The sequence below is a fragment of the Carlito syrichta genome, unplaced genomic scaffold (assembly GCF_000164805.1).
Source record: "Carlito syrichta isolate Samal-C Ts95f unplaced genomic scaffold, Tarsius_syrichta-2.0.1 Scaffold309080, whole genome shotgun sequence".
Taxonomy (NCBI): domain Eukaryota; kingdom Metazoa; phylum Chordata; class Mammalia; order Primates; family Tarsiidae; genus Carlito; species Carlito syrichta.
The window spans coordinates 88,049-109,048 of record NW_007253176.1 but is presented as its reverse complement, the minus strand read 5'-3'; the positions used below and the strand labels follow the sequence as shown (position 1 = coordinate 109,048).

The window sequence follows — 21,000 nt, the reverse complement described above, 5'->3', positions numbered from 1 at the left end:
CCATTAAGGGGAGTGAAAACATCTGGTCAGTTGTCCTGAGTTGAGGATGGGGGTGGGTCACTGTATAGTTGGTGCAGGTTGGTGTGCACCGCACAACTTTTTGGAGCACGGTGCACAGGCTGCCATGTGCATGATATCCCCTAGAGATGTGTAGTGTGTAGCTTAGGAGACTCTGGGATTGGATGGGGTGATACTGGAAATACTGGGGGTAACATTTAAAAAATGAAAGCAAAGCCAGAGGAGCATTAGAAACAAGAATGAGATCAGCTTTGTCTGCCCAACCCTTTCCATCCCACATTTTGTCTGTGACCTCTTTAAAGTACTTTTTGATGTGATTTCAACTGCCAGTGTCGTCTCCTGGAGTTTTGTATCCTGCTCACCTTAAGTTCCTAGTGCTGCAGACTTAACCACCTTTGTTGAATGTTGAGGGTGGAAGAAGAAGGCAAGCGGAAACTAGTTCCTGGGCCTGCAAACTATTTTAGACAAATTCCAAGCCAGCACTTTTTTTTTTTAGGTTTTGGTGGGGTTTTTTTGTTGCTGGAATTGCACAAATTCAACCTATAGAAGTAAAAAGAGTTACAGCTATTAGAAAATGTTTAAGTCATTACCAATTTTGAGGATACAGGGACAATCTTGCTACATACATCCACAACCCTGAACTCGATTTATCTTCTTCAAAATAAAGGATAAGAGTCAAACTCATCCAATAAATACATGATAAATGTTAATGTGGGCCAGGGACTGCTTGGTCCTGGGAAAACAACAGTGAATGAGGAAACTGTTTTCAGGTTGCCTACAGTCTTTTAATAGTGGAGTTAGGTACATAAGACAGTTTCCACATGAGCCAAGGAAGCAGCAACTGGAAGAACAAAAGGTAAGAGAATGGCTTTTGTGGGGAATGCTGAGTATTTCATGTGTCTGGAGCAAATGATGTGAGAACTGATGAGCTGGGGTTGGAGTAAGGGGGCCGATGGTGTGATGTGCAAGCTAGCAAGTTTGCATCTTAGCCTGAGGGCAGTGGAGAGCCATGGAAGGGTCTTAAGTGGGAAAGTGATATCTGATTTGCATCTTTGTAAGATCATTCTGGCTATACTGTTGAGAGTAGACTGGAGTGCTGTTTAGACCAGAAGCGGGGATAACAATGAGGCTGTGGTAGCAATCTGGGCTGGAAATGATGATGCTCCTGCCTACGGTAATGACGGTGGACTGGGAAAGAATAATAATAGATCACATGTACTGATCACTTAGTAGGCGCTGACTTGACATCTATTTACTCCACGAGGTATTTAAGGATTAGGGCATTAAGTAGCCTGTCCAAGGTAACTAAGAATTGCCGACAGTTGTTAAATCTAATATGAGACAAAAACCTAAAAGAAGTAAAAGGGTTTGAGAGAAATCAGAGTGGAATAAGTGACAGACTGTATGAATGATTGTGATGTAAGGGGAGGGGGTACTGAGGATGGCTTGAGCAGTTGTGGGCGATGGTGGTGACATTCATTGAAATGAAGAATATAGGTAGAAGAGTGGGTTTCTGATAGTGGTGGTGAGATGGGTAAATGGTGAGCGTTCAGTGTATTGACTCTGCATATGAGAGCATCCAAATGACAGTGGAGCCCAGAAAAGACCTGGGCTGTAAGTACTAAGTGTGCCTATCATGTATCTCCTATTTTCTAGGTCCTGATAATTCAGTGGTGAAGAAGACGGACGTGGTCCCTGCTCTTGTGGCTCAGGGAGGCTAGGTAAACACGTAACATTAGCATAGTGAATGTTCTATTGTGAGACTACATGCTGCTATGAGAAATACAGAAAGGGGGCCTATTCTAGTCAAGAGTTTCAGAACCTCCCTGAAGAAATGAGCTGAGATTTATTTTATTTTATTTTATTTGAGTTGGAGTCTCACTCTGTCACCCAGACAGGAGTCCAGTGGCCGCTCCCGGCCACCGCAGCCTTGACCTGCTGGGCTCCGGCGATCCTTCCGCCTCAGCCTTCCAAGTAGCTGGAACTACAGGCACACGCTACCACGCCTGGCTAATTTTTGATTTCTTGTAGAGATGAGGTCTCGCCAAGTTCCCCAGACGGATCTCGAACCTACGGGCTCAGGCAATACACTCACCTCAGCCTCCCAAGGTGCGGGATTACAGGCTGAGCCACCGAGCCCGGCTATGAGCTGAGATTTAAAGGAAGGCTAGGAGTTAGAGGAAGGGAAGAGTGCTGCCCTCAGGAGGAAGCGTGCCAAGTTCTTAAGCTGAGAAAACAGTGGCATCTGGGAAGAACTGAGAAGTGTAGCATAACTGAGAGCATGGACAGAGAGGGTTGGGAATAACAGAGTAGGTGGTTGGGTAAGGGTTTGGGCTGGGTGAGATGACGCATGCCTGTAGTTCCAGCTACTTGGAAGGCCGAGGCGGAAGGATTGCCTGAGCCTAGCAGGTCAAGACCGTGGTGACCATGGGTGTGCGACTACTGCACTCCAGCCTGAGCAACAGTGAGACTCCAACTCAAAAAAAAAAAGTTTGAAGAGAATGGAAAAGGTCTGAACCCGGTTCTCTGGATAATAGGAGAGAAAACAGACTAGGAAAGTTTCCAGAAGACAGTTGCCTGAGACTGCCCAATCTCTAGACCAGAAATTTCAACCTCAGCACTGTTGGCATTTTGGATTGGAAAATTCTGTGAGCCAGGCTTGGTGGCTCAACTGTAATCCACACCTTGGGAGGCTGAGGTGAGTGGATTGCCTGAGCCCGTGGGTTCGAGACCTGCCTGGGCAACTTGGCGAGACCTCATCTCTACAATAAATCAAAAAATCAGCCAGGCGTGATAGCGCATGCCTGTAATTCTGGCTACTTGGAAGGCTGAGGCGGAAGGATCGCCAGAGCCGCCCAGCAGGTGGAGGCTGCGGTGGCCGGGGGCGGCTACTTGCACTCCAGTCTGGGCAACAGAGTGAGACTCCAACTCAAAAAAAAAAAGAAAATTCTGTGTGGGGCAGGGGGTAGGGGAAGCTGTCCTGTGGATTGGAGGATGTTTTAGCGGCATCCTTGGTCTCTGCTCACTAAATGCCAGTAGCACTCCCCTAACGATGACAATAAAAAATGACCCCAGACATTGACAAATGTCAGTGAGAGACTGGCCTCTGGTTGAGAACCACTGGGCCCAGCCACCAAGTGCTACAGGACAGAAATCACGCAAGTTGAAGATTGGTGTTAGCTACACATTCATGGCCCTGACTGATCTCTCAATTCTATCTGGTTCTTACACAAAGTGATGATTCTAATCGAGAAGACAGTAAGATGAAGACAGGTTAACTGCTTTAAGAGCCCAAAGGCTCATGAGATAATAGACCGCAAGTTAGCACCTACTAAGTGTTCAGTAGATGTTATCTATCATCATTACTAGAGGGGTCTAGTAGTAGGAGAGGACTGAGAACTGAAAGGATAGGTCGCTGTGTTGAAGAGAGTCTAATAAGACCTCTGATGGATTGCGTTACTGTCAAGACACGGCCGTTTTTCCCCACCAGGCCTTGGAGATGGTTGCACTTCCTGCTCACTGGCAGCAGACTGGCCAGTGGGACGTGAGTGGAGAGGAAGTGTGCTGCTTCTGAGCAGAGACTTAGGGACCATTGCGTGGGGCAGCCAGTGCTCTTTTTCCTCTGCGAAAGGCTAGTGTAGGAACAGCCCAGAGTGGGGACTGCTCCTTCAGCCTGGCTGCAAGATCGAAGAGAGCAGGGAGTAGAGCAGCAGTTGTCCTGCAGTGGGCAGAGAAACCAGGCTTTGTTAATATAAGCCGCTGAGAACTGGGGCTCTGCTACCACAGGATGACTCAGGTATATGAGGGGGGACCCAGAAAAATCTGGAATTTATTTATGAAAGTTGTGTATTCTTACGTGTTTAAACTTCAGTCATCTTCAAAATACTTTCCATTGCTGCAATATACCTATCCACTGCCCAAAGTTTTTGAGCTTGTCAATTTTGATGACTTAGTTAGTGCCTCTGCCGTTTTTTGTTTCACCCCTTCCTCACTGGCAAAACATTACCCTTTGAGGACTTTTTCTTCCGGAAAAAGTTGCTTGGCAGGAGATGGGGTGAATAGAAAGGGTGGGGTATGGGGGTCATGCCGTTTTTGGTAAAAACTACTGAACCTCCAGTGTGGTGTGGGCAGGTGCATTCATAAATCACCCATCATGAAATGGGCAAACGCAATGAAAGAATCGAAAAAAAATTCACTGAAGCTGAAGGCATCCTCTCACAACAATGCTAGTGGGTACACTGATAGCAGTGGGTTCCTAGAACACTTAATCTAGTGGGGGAAGCCTGTACTACAAGGGGCCTGCCCTCCAAAAGATAATTCTGAAGTTTTTGGGGGTCCCCTCTTGTACAGTGCAGCATCCCAGTTGAGGGCAAGCCTCAGGACATAACAGAGTGAGTGGTTGGATGGTGGTATTCATTGACGTGAGGTGGTCAAGGTCCTGTGAAACTGGAGTGTTGGATGGCCATTCATATGATCTTACTGTCTACCCAGCATGCTGGCAGGATGGAGGAACCCAAAGTTTCATGAGTGAAGGTCAGCAGAGGACACCAGTAAAGGAAGCATAAAGGGAGGTGTAGATCTCAATCTCAAAACCCCCATATCCTATACCGAAGGTACCCGAGATGCTGGGAAATGACCATCAAGATCCTTCGGTGGGGAAGTCAGGTATTTTTTTAAGGCAAAGAAGTGGAGGAAGGGAGTTTGTGGACATAGGGAATTGTTTACTATGAGGTAGAATTATAGAGTAATAGTCCATAACTTTTTGTGGGTCAAGAGGTGATTGCTCTGAAACCTCTCTCCAGAAAGTTTTCCTATGCAAAATTTTATATACAAATCCAAGAATATTTTGGCCTCCCTAGAACCACCTGTGGACCTTAGGTTACAAACCCTATTCTAGAACAGTGGCTCTCAAGCTTTGGCAAGAATGAGATTCACCTGGAGGACTTTGACATCAAGTTGCTGGGCCTCAACTGAGGTCCCAATCAAGTAGGTCTGGGTGAGGCCCAAGCATCGGCATTTATATCAAGTTCCCAGGTGATGCTGGCCTTACTGGTCTAGGAACCACATTCTAAGAACCTCTGCTGAAGTCTAAGGCAAAGGAAAGGTTTGGGAGGGAGGGAAAAGGAGAGGAGCAGTGGGAAATGATTGGGGACAAGGTCATAGAAGCCTCATTGAGATGAGAATGGATTTTTGCTTTGTTTTACTGGACACAGTTAGTTACACAGATACTCCAATATTTCTGCCACACACAAGGGAAAGCTTTCGTGTGGAGAAAAGGGAAGGGGAGTGAGCACTCATTTCATGTTTCAGCACTTTTTCAGGGTAAGATGTGCAAAAGTATCTTTTAGTTAACCTGGTCACTTTCTGCAACACCCTTACTTTACAAAGACAGAAGAGGTATCAGGTATTACATGGTTGATGAACATGTTTGCTCAGGGTAACCTGATCTTGCTTCCTCTCAGTCTGGGACTTGTTCCTTTTCATTATTAACCTCTAAAAGAATTACTAGTGGAAACTAAGCCATGCATTCAAATCAAAGTAAAGAGACTTTAAATTCCCAATGCCCTAAATTAAGAAATTTTAATTCAAACTCTAGTAAATCATGGCTCAAAAACTGAGTAAAGCTGTGACCTTCTTAGGGGACACATTTTGGAGATAATTGCATCTGCTTTTCTTTTCGTGTGTGTGTATGTGTGTGCACGCGCGCGCGAACTTGAGAATGTGTATGTGCGTGTGTTTGAAAAAACTGACCTTTCGTATTCCAGGAATTCTTAGCACTGATTTAGGATTGCCAGTTAGCTGCCTGCTGGGTGACCTCAGACGGTCTCTAAGCCTCACTTCCTGATCAGCGAAACAGCCATGATGGACAAATGAGGTTCTGCATGTGAGGCACTTTATCATTGGGTATTCCCTCCTCTTCCTCCTGCTGGTCCACCAGAGCTGGGGAATTGCAGCTTCTTCAAACACAAATGACCAATCCACTCTCAGGTCACCAGCCTGCAGATGTTCCCTTCATCTTCCACCAGAGGGCACCAGTAACCTATACAATCTCATGGGTCCTTAAAACAACATGGTTCAATCGGCTTGACGATAATTCCCAAGTCTTTATTTAAATACTCTAATCCTGGTGTTTTGAGGAATCATTTGAACGATTCCTCTAAAATCCAGGTGAAAAATCTGGAGTAAAAGGGTAACGTAAATGGTACTCTAGCTCCACACCAGTCACCACGAGTCTTCTGTTTTTTATTTTGTCCATTTTTGCCATTGTCTCCATCTCCTCAAGACTATCAGTAACCTAGTGACAGATCATTCTCTCAGTAATAACCTATTGCAGTTCCCTTCTTCCTGATTTATTCTAACGCACGGAACTGCTGCGTTTTCCCTTTGATGTACAGCCTCCCTCCTCCTCCGTCACAGCCCCCCTTCCAGCAGGAGTGGAGGAGGGCTCTATGTCCAGCCTCTGGAGCTTCAGAAGCTGTTTCCCTGACTCCCTTTGTGGTGAGCGTCTAGTGATCGACAGGTACCCATTACAAAAGGCTGTATTGTGGGAGAAAACTCTCCATCTGAGGAAGGGGGACAACTAGGAGACGTTGAGGCCAACCGCCACCACAGCCTCCCTCAAAAAATGACAGGTTTCAGGGGAGCAATGACCACTGGTGTGCGTCTGTTCCATGTATGCATAGACAGTTTGTTCTATATCTGTCTTTGTTCTTTAACCTGATGGGGAAGGAAATAAAGCCTTAGGTCAGCTTTCAACACACACCTGGGAATGCTGGCCCAAAACAAGAAAGGCAAGAAAGAAAATCCAAAGGGTATGCTGTGTGTCTTACTAGGAACACAGAACCATAAAATGGTTATTTAGGATGAACGGGACTCAGAAATCTCGCACAACCCCTCATTGTTCAGAGAGGGGAACTGGCATGACCAGTGTCACATGGTTTGTTAATGGCAGACTAGGTATTCCAGCAGAGTTAGAATTCCAGTCTGTGGGCAGGCACACTTGTCCTCGTCTCACCATTCCACTTCTTTCTTTTCTTTGAGTCAGGGTCTTACTCTGTCACCCAGGCTGGAGTGCAGTGGCACGATCACAGTTCACCACAGCCTTGACCTCCTGGGCTCAGGTGATACCTCCTCCTCAGCCTCTTGAGTACCTGGGACTAAAGGTGTGTACCGCCATGCCGACTAATCATTTTTCTGTAGAGACAGGACTCACTATGTTGTCCAGGCTGGTCTTGAACTCTTGGCCTCAAGTGATCCTCCCACTTTGGCCTCCCAAAGTGCCAGGATTACAGGTGTGAGCTACTGTGCCTGGCCACCATTCCACTTCTAAAACAGCCATCATTGCTAGCATTTATTGTGTGCTTAGTGTTGTGTCTCATCCTCACAATAGCCCTGTGAAAGAAACGTAGTGGTATATGAGTGAAACGTGTTATCCCCATTTTACAGAGCTATAGAGAAGTTAAATGATGTAGGACAAAATTAGCCAGCATTCCGTAAGCCAGTGTTCTTCCTGTGAGGGTTTAAATGGGACAAGGTCAAGTTTGGGTTTCTTTCCCTCACGGGACTGTCCCTTGTATAGCAGATACTTAGCCTTTCTATACCTCAAGCACCAGTTGCCCCAGTCATTATGATAATACCAACAATTTCCCAAAGTCTCTAAAGACAGAGTAGAGGTGGGCCTGCTGCTTGAGAGCTACTGGTTTAAATGCATGAGAAGGAGTAGGAAATAAGGTTGCTTTGTCGTTTGGTTATTCTTATTTTAATGAAGGCCACCAGTGGACATAAGAGCAGGTATAAGAGGAAGGAAACCCCTGGGGTTGAGCTTGGTGCTGGAAGGGAAGAGGCTAAATTATAAAGGAAAGGGATGAACACTTGGCCAAGGAGGACCTTGGCTCATGGTCAAACCTGAAGTGTAGGCAAGGTCTGGCCTCACAAACTCATACGATAGAGATCCATGGGATCTCGTGAACAATGAGAGTTGCTGCGTTAGGGACAGTAGGGAATACTGGCACCTGGGGCAAACTAGAGAGCCATGCCCACATCACATGAGCTGCCATTGTCCAGCTCCAGCCAGGTGTTTCCAGGTGGTAGAGTGGGATTATTGTTGACAGCCTTCCTAATAATATACCAAGAGAATCCACAAGGCCAGATTTTTCTGGAAAATCTCTCATAATTACTGGATCCCTCCCAAAAAAGTTTTCAAACACTAGGTAGGCCAAGAAAAAAAAAATGCTTGCAGGTGAACTTGGGTGGCCTGTGACCTGTGGGCACTCGGTGGGGTGCATTCCCATCTGAGGTGCCACTGTATATGTCCACTGTGCTGGCTGATGAGACAGGCTTCAGCTCACACAAGAAGGGATTTACCACTGGTCTAAGCTGGTAAACAGCAAGCAGGCTGGGCAGAGGAGCAGTGAGCATTCCCTAGGGCACTGGGCTCCACAGAGGCCAGGGGAACCACCTGTCCGGGAGCTGAAGCAGGGATTCCTGTGCCATCTTCAGTCCCTTCTGGATCTGAGATTCTGGGATTCTGGGGCCTTCTGATTCCTTAAAGGCAGAGCTGGAAAGAGAGCCCAACCAGTGTCTGTAGTATTAACAGCTCAGTCCCTCGGCAAGCGTTCCTTAGCTCCGTCCTGTCATTCCTCCTGCCGCAGTGTGGCAATGGGAAAAAGAAGTCACTTGAGTCCTTGCCCCCCAGAGGCCTTTGCCTTGGTTCATAATACTGGCAGTTTACAAAATCAAGCTGCTTTTATTCTCTCTCAGCCAGTGAGCCCCTGACACAAACTGCAGAGCTAAACAACCAATTTTCCAGCCCAGCTGTTCAGCGACACTCTGAGTTTAAGTTTAAATGCGGTCTTCTTTAGAAACCACCTGGAGCCATCTCCTTCCTCCTCCTCTCTCTCTCCCGTTGATCCTGCAGAAAGAAGGTACTACGGGGTGGCAGTACTTAACAAGCTGGTGCCATCTTCTTTGGGACCGTGATGGGATGTCCGACTTGTGTAGAACGAAGATCACAACTCCAGTGCATGTGCCCTCCCTGTTCTTTCCAGAAGGGGCTTGCCTGAGCTTCTCGCAATCGGGTCTGGTTGAACAGTACTGTGCTTTTAAGCAGCGTCTTTGATTGTTTCTGACTTTGAGCAGCAGGATAGTCAAATGTGGGGGAGGCAGCCAAACTCCTGATATGGAGGAGATGAAAACCCTAGGCTGTGAATGTTAATATGTAACACGCTAGGAATCTCTGCTCTGATCCACCAGACACTAGCCAGTCGTTGGCTTCTCAAGTCTGTACCCCTTTTCGTTACTGAGTTTGCTTACATCCCTACACCCCAGATGCTGGCTCTCAGGAAGGGAGACGGTGCCAAACCCTGTGGCCTGTTTTTTGGCCCACATGCTGGCTCAGGCTAGGTGTTATTGAGCTTCAGAATCTTCTCCATTACAGGCAGGGAGGACGGTGTAGTGGAAAGCCTGTTGACTCGTGACCTAGACCTTTTGGGCTGTTGTAACCGGGCACAGTGGCTCACACCTGTAATCCCAGCACTTTGCAAGGCAGAGAGGATTGCTTGAGCCCACAGGTTTGAGACCAGCCTGGACAACTTGGCCAGACCTCGTCTCTACAGTAAGTCAAAAAATTAGCCAGGTATGGTGGTGTGCACCTGTAGTTCCAGCTACTCAGAAGGCTAAAGTGGAAGCGTCACCTGAACCCAGCAGGTCGGAGCTGTGGTGGCCGTGAGTGTGCCACTGCACTCTAGTCTGGAGCAACAGAGTGAGACTCCGACTCAAAAAAAAAAAAGAAAGAAAGAAAGAAAGAAAATATCTCAGATTGGGGTACTTATGAACCACAGAAATGTATTGTTCACAATTCTCGAGACTGGAAAGTCCAAGATCAAGGTGATGGCACAGATTCAGCGTCTAGTGAGGGTCCGTTCCTCATGGATTTGTCCTCATATGGCAGAAGGGGCAAACAGTTTCCCTCAAGCCTCTCTTATTCGACACTAATCCCATTCACGAGGGCTTCGCCCTCATGACCTAATCACCTCCCAAAGATCCCACCTCTTAATACTATCACATGGGGCCGAAGTTCCAGCATATGAATTTCAGGAGAGCACCAACATTCAGACCATAGCACAAGCCATGCCGCACAGCACACAGAAAGAATTTGGAGGTCAACACCAGCGGTGATTTTCTGGCTTTCCCTCATCCCAACCACCCTCTTGGCATCCTGAGACGTTGGTCTGTAACATACTTTTTACCTCTCTTCTCTACTCGGCCCCAGTATCTGGATGCCTAACACGACCAAGTCAGCTTCTCATCCTCCACTAGGGCAAGGAGAACTCGGGTGGGCTGAGGGCCGAGGTGGTCTTGCTTAGGAGTCATCCTGTAGGCACTTTGTCTGTAACACATTTTGAATTTTGAACAGGATCAGTGTTGCCAGACTTTGGACTATCACAGATGAATAAGAGTAAGAGCAACAAAGTGCAACAGCAATAAAAACCATAAAGATATTCTTAAGATGAGGGTTAAATGGGATGGCTAGGCTTTATTTCACCAAATAAGAGCATTTAAAAAAAGAACACCAATTATTACTACCATATATCACCACCGTTCTTTCATGAAGGAAAGAACATTTTAGTACCACAATTGTGGGAAGGATATAATCTTCAATAAAAGACAGTCCTATGAGGGAAATCATCTAACTTTATTTAAAAAGTGCCTCATTCTTGTTTTTCTAATTTCAGCCCAGAGGGGACATCTTGTCATGGGCTTCCTCACATGGAACTGGCACTTGGGAACCCATGGACTAGATATCTTTTCCTTTTCTAGTTTCTGTACCTGTTGCTGCCCTTTCTGCTTTGTCATGAAATGCGGATAGTGACAACATTGGGAAAAATTGTAAAAGACCAAAATGGTAAAAAAAAAAAAAAAAAAAAAAAAGACTATTATTGGGTGTCCTGTTACCTTTGGATTATCTTTGCCTTTCATTGTCTTTGAGCGATCTTATGACTCTATAAATTGTTGAAAACAGATGGTAATGCAAATGATTTTTGTCCATAGAAATGCAAATTATATCCATTAGCGATGCAATTGATTATTGCCCTATGAATATTGATCAGTTTTGCATTTATTAAACAAGTGGATTTTAATTATCATTGATTATTATTATTATTAATGAATATTAAGCAAATCTTGATGGCTGTATACGTATCTGCTCTTTGGGTTCTTTTTTGAGCAGTTGTAACATCTTACTAGTTCCCTCATTAATTGATGAGTTAAATTAAATCATTGGCATGTATTATATTTGAAAGAGTTTATATTTGTACAAGGCCTTTGATTCTACCTTAAATTTTTTTTCTTTAACAAAAAACTACCTCTGAAGGTTGTTTTGAGGGTAGAATGAGATTGTGGGTGAGGGAGTGCCTGGCTCAGTGCCTGCCGCATAACTTGCCTTCTGTAGTTGGGACAATCCTTGTTTTCTCTTGGTTTCTGAGCTCCAGGGCACCCTGTATTCTCACAAACTAAATACATAAACAAACCTTTTGATTAAATATTTCACATTTACAGTATTCGTATCTTTTACAAGGATTTTCACATTTCAAAAGAGGACCCAAGGGAGTACATAACGCTCACCCAGAGGAATGATGGTAATGGTGAATATCCAGAGGGGTGTAGTACACGGTACTATAGATATTTGGGGCCAAATGCCTTTAAAATAACCTGCCTTGCTGGTGTTCAGCTGCAAAATACAGTCTGGTTCCCCTACCTTCATCTGCCCCTCCAAACATTGGAAGTGCCAGCTTTACCACGACAAGGAGAATGATTTTAACTTCGTGCCAATATCTTAAAATATACTTATTAAACCCTCAGTTAGATCTGTGAGGTGAACATGTGTACCCCTGTTACTGATGAGGAACTAGGAGAAGTTAAATGACTTGGAAGTTGTGCCAGGATTTAAATCCAGCATCTGCATTCAAAACTAATGCTCCTTCTGTGATTTGAACTATGAAATAGTTCTTCTAGTCAAGACTTTTTCCTCCCCTGAACCCATCACCTCTGCTGAAATCTACTGCCAGAGGTTACAACTGGGCAAAGACATTGCTCCTCATCAAAGTGGAAATACCTGGAAGACAAAACACACTTGCATGAAAATAAGGTCAGAAGCAAATTGATCTGAGCCCGGGAAGAGGTTTTGATCCGAGGGTTAGGGTACAGCCCAGAAAGGGTCCAGGCGAGAAGGGAGTACCTTCCTGCAGGTGCCTCTGTGCTCAGGGACACTGAGGGTGGGGCAAGGTTGCCCAGAGAGGGAAGAAGCTGGGGAGCATCAGGAGAGAAGTCAGTGGAAGAGCGATGAGAATTTATGCCCTCTCTTCTTCTTGGATCCTGGTAAGTGGGGAAGACACAGGACCTAGGAAGAGGAGTGTGCAGGAACTGAGGTAGGCCACACCCAGTAAAGAACTTTCCAAGGGTTAACTAGCCAAAACCACGCCCCCCTCCATGATCTGGCCAGCCAGGCAAGAGCAGGTGGAGGCTGGGATGGCCCAGATCAGGGACCATGAGCCAGGTCAGGGCAGCATCTCTATAGAGCAGGGAAAGCAGGAGGCCCAGGCACATGCAAGTCAGGTAAGAGGGTGTCTTCATGATGGATGGGAGTTCCCAGACAAGGGTGACCTTTCCCTCTGCCCCCTCCTGCTGGACAGACGCAGTGGCTCCAAGGCCCCTTGTCATCCACTGATTGCTTTGTGATTAATGCACAAGTCACTTATTCCCACCTCCTGTCCCTGCTCCATTCTCCCCCAGCTCCCAGGCCAGACCCTCTGCACTTAGGTAATTTACTCAGAAATTATTGTCCCTAGAATCTCTTGGTATGCTTTGTGTACAGACAGTGACCAGGTTCTGCATGTGATTTCCCTGTGGAATTCTAACCAAGGACAGACAGGTGAGTCACAGCGCCATGGAGACTCTTAAATATCTGCAATGAGCAAAGCAAGGCTCGGCTGAGGCAGACTCGGTCCTGCAGGAATCGCCCCTTCCTGCATACGTGGGGGCTCAGCTGGGGAACAATGAGTCTCCATTCACTGGAGCCGCCTGTGCGGTTCCAGCACATCCCACCTAGAAGGGGCAGTCCAGCCCTGGTCTACCTGGGAGCTGGAGAAAAGCAGTTGAAAGAGGGAACGGCCACTCTCTAGTCACCAACACCAAGCTAGGTGGGCCCTGTCCCCTATCGAATACAGGAAGCCAGTGGTCCCCCAAATGCTTCTTTTTCACAAATGTTTTCTTCACTTTGGCTTGGAGCCCATAAAAAATAGACGGCATATAAACTAGATTTGATGCGGATTTGGCTTCATGGACTTTATAATTTATCAGAGCAGGAAAGACAGCATCATACATTCATTTACTCAACAAATATTTGCTGAGTACCAGACGGGAGAGAGGGATTGCTTGTGTCAATCCATTGGGAAGAGTATCACACTAATAACACTTTCCACGGTTCCGTTTTTCATGCGGGAGCAGGATTTGTTTAATTATCTCCTCCTGCATCCCCCACTTGCCGCCTTATCTGCCACTACAGGGCAGATGAAAGGGTTTTTGCTCTATATGGGGTAGCGTTGTAAGGTGAAGGATGAGGGGGAGAGAGAATGCTCTATTTGTAAAATAAGGACAGGGTTATGAGTTCTTGCGAGATAGAACAAAGTCAATGATAGTCGGAGGCACGTGAATTCTTCCAATAGACCAAATGGGAGCTTTGAAAAGAAATTAATCTTCTGCTGGCAGGGTGTATTTGACTTAAGACTTTTTAGGACGAAGCCAGCTGTTCTGAGGATAGGAAGCCCACATTCAGACGGCTAGAGGTCCCTCCTGCCGGAAGCACTGAGGCCGGAGCTCAGCTCTGCTTTAGCAAAGCCCAGCAGGACTGCACAGAGGACGAGGGCTTCCAAAGGTGTCCCCTATGCACACTCCTTCCTTCCCCAATTCTTTTTTTGTTTTAAGTTGGGTCTCACTCTGTCACCCATGCTGGAGTGCAGTGGCATGATCATGGCTCACTGCAGCCTCGACCTCCTGAGCTCAGACAATCCTTCCACCTCAGTCTCCCAGGTAGCTTGTACTAAGGCACATGCCATCATGCCCAGCTAATTTTTTGATTTTTTTGTAGAGATGAACCCTCGCTATGTTGCCCAGGCTGGTCTTGAACTCCAGGCTAAAGCAATCTTCCTGCCTGGGCCTCCCAAAGTTCTGGGATTACAGGTGTGAGCCACCACACCCAGCTCCTCCTTCCTCAATTCTGCCTCTACTCTCCCTCCACACTCTTCCAACACTTAGTCCCTTCCCCAGTAAGTGATAGTTCAATCCTCCCCACTCTCAGATGTGACCTTGGAAGTACAAGTCACAAGGGGATGCCCCAGGGAGCAGCACCAAGTGTGGCCCATCTGGACTCACCGCTCCCTTGGAAAGAAGCCCTTGCCAGCTGGTCGGGCGGCATGTGGTTAGAGCAGTGGTAGTGGGCTGTGCTCACACGGTAGGCTCTTCTAATCAGATCTTTGCATGTGTTAACTCATTAACAGCAGCCCTGTGTGTTAGGTAGTATAATGATCCAATGTGACAGATGAGGTACAGAGAAGTTAAATGACTTGCCTGGAGTCACACAGCTAGAAAGTGATGGCACAGGGATTCGAATTTGGGCAGTTTGTCCCCAAAGTCCTCCCAATGAACCATGATCTCTTCTGCCCTCCTTGGATGAACATTCTCTTAGGCTAGACTCTTTCAAATGCAAATGACAGAATCCCAACAGGTGGACACATGGGCAAGAAGGCAGCAGTGGCAAAGGCTTGGAGGTCTACGAGAGAAGGAATGTGGCCAGTGAGGGTTATATGTTACTGGGAACAGAGACAGAGGGATGTCCCCAGAGGAGCTTCAACTGAGTCAGGCACGCAGAGGCAGGGGACTCACTGCAATGGCCCGAGCTGAGGACACCATTTGTCACTGCGGTTAGGAGTGAGAGAGACACCAGGGGGCCAAGCATGGCCTGGAAACTGGTGTCCCCCTTGATCCGTGTTCCTCACGCCCTCCTGTCTTTCCTCATCTGTGTGTGTGTGTGTGTGTGTGTGTTTGTTTCCAAATCTTTTTCCTGCTGCCAGACCCCCTGGAGAGAGCAGGCTCCGTGGACGCAGCTCTGATCTGTCTCAGCTGCTCCCGGAGGGACAGTATCCAGTGCAGATTAAGTGTGTAGCTTGACACTTGTCCCTGTAAGTCCCGTTCTTTTAATTAAAGATTCAGTAGGAGGATGGTGCCGTGCCAGGCGCTGGGATCCAGCGGGGGGCCACGGAGTGCGTGGGTCGTCTTCTTTCTCTAGAGGGTTTGCTCTTTGATTCATCTTTTTCCCCCTTTGCCTCTCCTCTCTTCTCGCTCTGCCAGTTTTGACTTTTGAGTTCTCCCTGAATCCATACTGATGCAGCCACTGGAGGGAGGAGGGCAAGGCCAGCCAGCAACGTGGCTAAGCTCCTGTCAGGCACCGAGGGGCTTCCTCCTCGGGCTCCTGTGTGCGAGCTTGCGTAAGCCATTCAACCTTCCTGGGTGGCTGCGTCCTAATACATCAGGCAGGGCGACATGTGCCTGCTCCTCCCAACCACCCACTGGGGAAGTGGCTACAGGACAAATGAAGCTGTGCGGAGACCCAGAAGGCAGAGGCCCCAGTCGTCTTCTCCCTGAGATGCCCAGGTCAGGGTAACCCCTTCCCTCCCCTCACCCGCAAAGGGTCCAGCTGCAAGGTTCCAGCTGTTTACCTGGGAATCTGCTGGGCTCCTGTGGTCGGGGGATGGGTGCAGGGAGGAGAGGAGAGTGGAGATGATACAGCAGCCGAACAGTGGGCAGGTGGAGGTGGAGGCTGCGGGTCCACAAACTTGCTAATATGTGCAAGGCTCCTGTGAATGCAGCCTCTCCTTCCCTTCCCACAGCAGGGTGCTGCGCTGACAACCAGGGTGGACACACAGGCCTGTTTGGGAACAGGAGGCAGAGGGGAGGTGGCAGGTAGGGAGCAGAAGGACAGGCCAGATGTCCTTGGGGCTTGTGTCCTATGAAAGGCAGGTCGGCAGGATGCCAGCCCTGGCTTAAGATCGGGCCGTAAGATCCCTCCATCGAATGCCTGGGAGTTCCCAAGAGTCAGGGCAGAAGGAGCCTTAGAGCCTACGAGGACAGCTGCTCGATTCCACACGTGAGGAGGGGTCCCGGAGAGGGAAACGGATGTGCTTGAGGGCCCAGAGCTTGTGAGTTGGGAGCTGAGAGCTAGGTCTACACGCTGACCATTGTTGAGTCTCTCCCCCAGACCTAAGCATTACTTGAGTTAGGTAGGGTGGCTCTAGATGTGACTTTGGATTGCTGGGACTGTCACACTCTGGGCTGAATGGTAACTTTATGCAGTAGAGCAAAGAGCAATGTGGTCCGGGCTTTCCCACTGGTGCGCTGTGTGACCTTGGCCAAATCACATCCCTTCTCTGAGCCTGGTTTCCCCATCTGGGGTTACTATACCTGCTCTCTTGTTCCTCGTGGGGCCAGAGGCCAAGAAGGGATCATTCTACTTTCAGGCATCAATAGCTTAATTACAGACTCATTCTTGACCCAGCTCAGTGGGAGAGATACTTAAACGTGCCTATACCTTTAGGAGGTCTTGGTTTTACTAACCTGCATCATTTTTCTGGGATCCCAGGAAGGTTCTGAAGACCAGAGGGTGGGGCAGTACCCTGTGAGGTGTCTGACTAACGCACTCATAAGGCCTAGAGCTTACCCACCCCTGGCTGCAAAGCACTGCAGGTTTATGAATTCTAAAGGTAAAAATAATTTACATCTATTGAAGGCCTTCTAAAAAAATGCTCCAGGTTCTCCATATCTGTTCATTTACATGTCACTAGGTCACCAATGGCAGTGACCCAGGCTTTGAGTGGAGTGTTTCACCTGGTCAGCCAGCTGTTGGAAGTACAGAAATGAATCCTTCCTGGTTGCAGACCATGCAGGGTACTCCACCATAGGCATCTGGTTTTATGTCTGAATTCAGTTTTCAAAGTTAATCCAGCGATCCCAAATCCCTAACAGTCTCCAGTTTTACATCTGGGGCTTCCCATTCCCTCCTGGGCTTCTCCTTCTCCAAGGGAGCAGGGCCTTTCTGATGGCTTCTTCTGAGAGGAGGCAACCTCAGTAGCAGAACCTTCACAGCCCGTCGAGGGCCGCTGGTTCTCTTCTTTTCTCGAAGTCCCTGAGCCTTGGCCTGAGCATGAACAGGTTTTCCTCCCTCCTTGCCTCTCACTCTGTGGACCCTTGTCTAATAGACTTACCTCCAGGGAGGGTGTGCTCCTTTCTGGCTGCAGCTGCAGCTAGTCCTATGTGCATCAAAGCACTCTTGTTTCCAATCTCCCATTTCTTTTCTTTTTTTTCCTCTTCTCTTCTCTCCTCTCCTTCTTTCTTTCTTTCCTTCTTTCTTTCCTTCCTTCCTTCTTTCCTTCCTTCCTTCCTTCCTTCCTTTCTTTCTTTCTTTCTTTCTTTCTTTCTTTCTTTCTTTTTTGAGTTGGAGTCTCACTGTCACCCAGGCTGGAGTGCAGTGGCATGCTCATGGCCACCACAGCCTCAACCTACTGGGCTCAGGTGATCCTTCTACCTCAGCCTTCCAAGTAACTGGGACTACAGGCGCACATCACCATGCCCAGCTAGTTTTTTGATTTATTGTAGAGACAAGGGCTCTCCAAGTTGCCCAGACTGGTCTTGAACTCCTGGACTCGGGCAATCCTCTCGCTTCTGCCTCCCAAAGACTGGGATTACAGTCATGAGCCACCACACCTGACTCTAATCCCCCATTTCTTGAGTGTCTTTTTGCTTTTCCCTCTCTTTCTTCCTTCCTATGGGCAGTTCAGAGCACATCTGTGACAGTGATTGTCCCTCTGCCCCAGCCCTGGCCCCACTCACTGCCTTCCCTAACCCTCAGTCCTCCCTCCAGATGCCTGGTCTGTGGCCTCCCTTCCCCCCGCATGCCCTTTTCTGTCTGGTTCTCTCAACTTTAAAATTTTCCTTGATGACTCCACTTTGCCACCTCTCGTGGTTTTGAAATGACCCCTATTACTGAGGCAGGCAGTGGAGTAGACTGATAATTTCTTCTGATAGTAAACGGATGTGGTTTGAATCCTGGCACCGCTTACCAAACATGTGACCTTGACCAAGACTCAACCATATTTGTTCGGGGTGTTAGATCGTGAGATCAGAGATCATGAAATCCAAATTCTCAAAAATGGTAGCTATTTAACTATTAATAGCAAAGCCTTTTCACAAAGTTTCTACGATAGTGAATTTGTAAGTACTTGGAAACTCCAAAGTGCTTCTCCTCCCGGACTGGAAACCACTTGAGGGCAGGGAACTTGTTTGTCCCTTTTCACAATGTCTGGCACATGGTAGGCCCTTAATGTACAAGGAGGGGCCCAAAAAAACTTGAAATCTGTTTATAAAAAATTGTGAATTTATTCTTTTTTTTTTTTTTTTTTTTTGAGTTGGAGTCTCACTCCGTCACCCAGACTGGAGTGCAGTGGCCGAGCCTCAACCTGCTGGGCTCCGGCGATCCTTCCACCTCAGCCTTCCTAGTAGCCGGAATTACAGGCGCGCACTACCACGCCCGGCTGATTTTTTGATTTATTGTAGAGATGAGGTCTCGCACCCAGGCAGGTCTCGAACCCGCGGGCTCAGGCAATCCACTCACCTCAGCCTCCCAAAGGCGCGGGATGACAGGCTGAGCCACTGAGCCCGGCCTGAATTTATTCTTACATGTTTAAACTTCAGTCAACTTCGATGTACTCTCTGCTTGATGCAATACATCTATTGAGACTCTTTTTCTACTGCTCAAAACAGCTTTTGAACTTGTACATTTTGGTGTCTTTTAGTGCTTCTGCCGTTGGTGTTTCGCCTCTTCCACATCGGCAAAACGTTTCCCTCACTCAGAGCGGTGTGGGCAGGAGTGTGGTCATGGTGAAAGAACCAGTCACCTGTTTGCCACAACTTGGGACATTTCTTTTGCAAATCATGACACAACTGTCTCAAAACTTCCAGATAAAAACTTTGATTGACTGTTTGATCCAGAGGAACAAATTCTGAGTGAACTACAAGGGGCCCACACTTCAAAAGATAATTCCATTTTGGGGGGGTCCCCCCTTTGTATATTTTTATTTTTTTATGAATGAATAAATCCAGACAGGCCTCAATCCTGTTATTAGGATTCTGTTTTAGCATTAATTTTCCCCTAATTATGAAGGTAACACATGTTCATTTTCATTGCAGAAAAATAGGAAAATATTTTTTTAAGAACAGGAAGACAAAAACTAGCTGTGATCCTAGTCCCTAGAGATGGCCGCAGTTAATATTTTGATATATTTCCCTGCAGCCTTTTTTCTGTGCATACACATATTTCAAAAATTTTATATTCTGGTTTTTCCATTAACATAATAAGCGTTTCCCTGTGTTACTAAATAACCACAGACATAATTTTAAGTGCTACATATATTAGTCTGTGCTATGAATGTATCATAATTTATGTAACCAATATGCAATGGCTGGATATTTAAGTTGTTTCAATTCTTCATCATTATAAATAAAGCTGCAATGAACATCCTTCTGCATAAATCTTTGTGTATGTCTCTGAACTAAGATTTTCTACCAATAATAGATTTTATGAAATAAATTACTGATCTAAAAGTGAACATGTTAAAGCCTCTTTTTTTTTTTTTATTTCTTTGTTTTTTTGAGTTGGAGTCTCACTCTGTCACCCAGACTGGAGTGGACCTGCTGGGCTCCAGTGATCCTTCTGCCTCAGCCTTCCAAGTAGCCGGAATTACAGGCACGTGCTACCACACCCAGCTAATTTTTGATTTATTGTAGAGATGAGGTCTCACCAAGTTTCCCGGGTGGGTCTTGAGCCCGCAGGTTCGGGCAATCCACTCACCTTGGCCTCCCAAAGTGCTGGGATTATAGGCTGAGCCACCGAGCCCGGCCAATATACATATATTTAAATGATTCTTCATAGAGGGTGCACTAATTGTCACTCTGACTATTATCAAAGTACAGGAAGTCCCCAACAAATGAATAAGTTCAGTTCCAAGAGCGTGTTTATAAATTCAATTTGTTTTAAATCCAACAAAGTTAGTCTAGGTACCCAAGTAACACAATTGGCTATATAGTAGTTATGTATTTAATGGGCTATACTGACACCTAATGGAGAAATATAATGCATACAAAACGCAGGTATACATCATCAAAGTTTGTAATTTGAAGGTTTGTATATAGGGGACTTACTGTATAAGAACTCTCACCACCAGAATATTATCACTTAAAGTGAAAGAATCTTTGCTAAATAGAGAAGTGAGACATAAAAGCTGTTTTCACATGATGATGCTCTTGTCTGACGTTCCTGGTGCATTGAGTTACACCAGGAGTCCTTGACCTCAGCACTCAAGACATTTTGGACTAGATGACGGTCCTGTGCATTGTAGGCTGTTAGCAGTATCCCTGGATTCCTACTAGATGCTGGTAGTGCTCCCTCCCCTCAGTTACGATCACCAAAAAATATGTTCAGACATTGCCAAATGTTACCCTGACAAACAAAACCACCTCTGACTGAGAAACCTGAATTACATTGTATTAATTCTTTATTGGTTACAAGCAACAGAAACCAACTCTAAGCAAAAATGGGGAGTTGATTAGGAGAACCTTAGGGTGTCATGAAACCCAAGGCACGGCTGCAACTGGGCCTCATCTTTTCAGGCCTGACTCATTCTTTCTCCTGTTGCAGACTGGCTTTCCCTGTTTTCGAGGACATGGGGGAAAATGGTCACCACGAACATTTCTGAAGCTTACATCCCTTTGTTTATAAGAAAGTCAGAGCCGGGCTCGGTGGTTCAGCTTGTAATCCCGCGCCTTTGGGAGGCTGAGGTGAGTGGATTGCCTGAGCCCGCGGGTTCGAGACCCTGGGCA

General features: G+C 46.8%; 1 long non-coding RNA gene across 1 annotated transcript in view; it reads left to right on the top strand.

Annotated features, from left to right (window-relative positions):
- Positions 1-1,674: 1,674 nt before the first annotated feature.
- LOC110596425 overlaps positions 1,675-21,000 on the top strand; it is a 49,306-nt gene continuing 29,980 nt past the window's right edge. The window contains exon 1 of the long non-coding RNA XR_002482450.1: positions 1,675-1,739. This is a non-coding gene — a long non-coding RNA (uncharacterized LOC110596425). The remainder of the gene's footprint in view (positions 1,740-21,000) is intronic.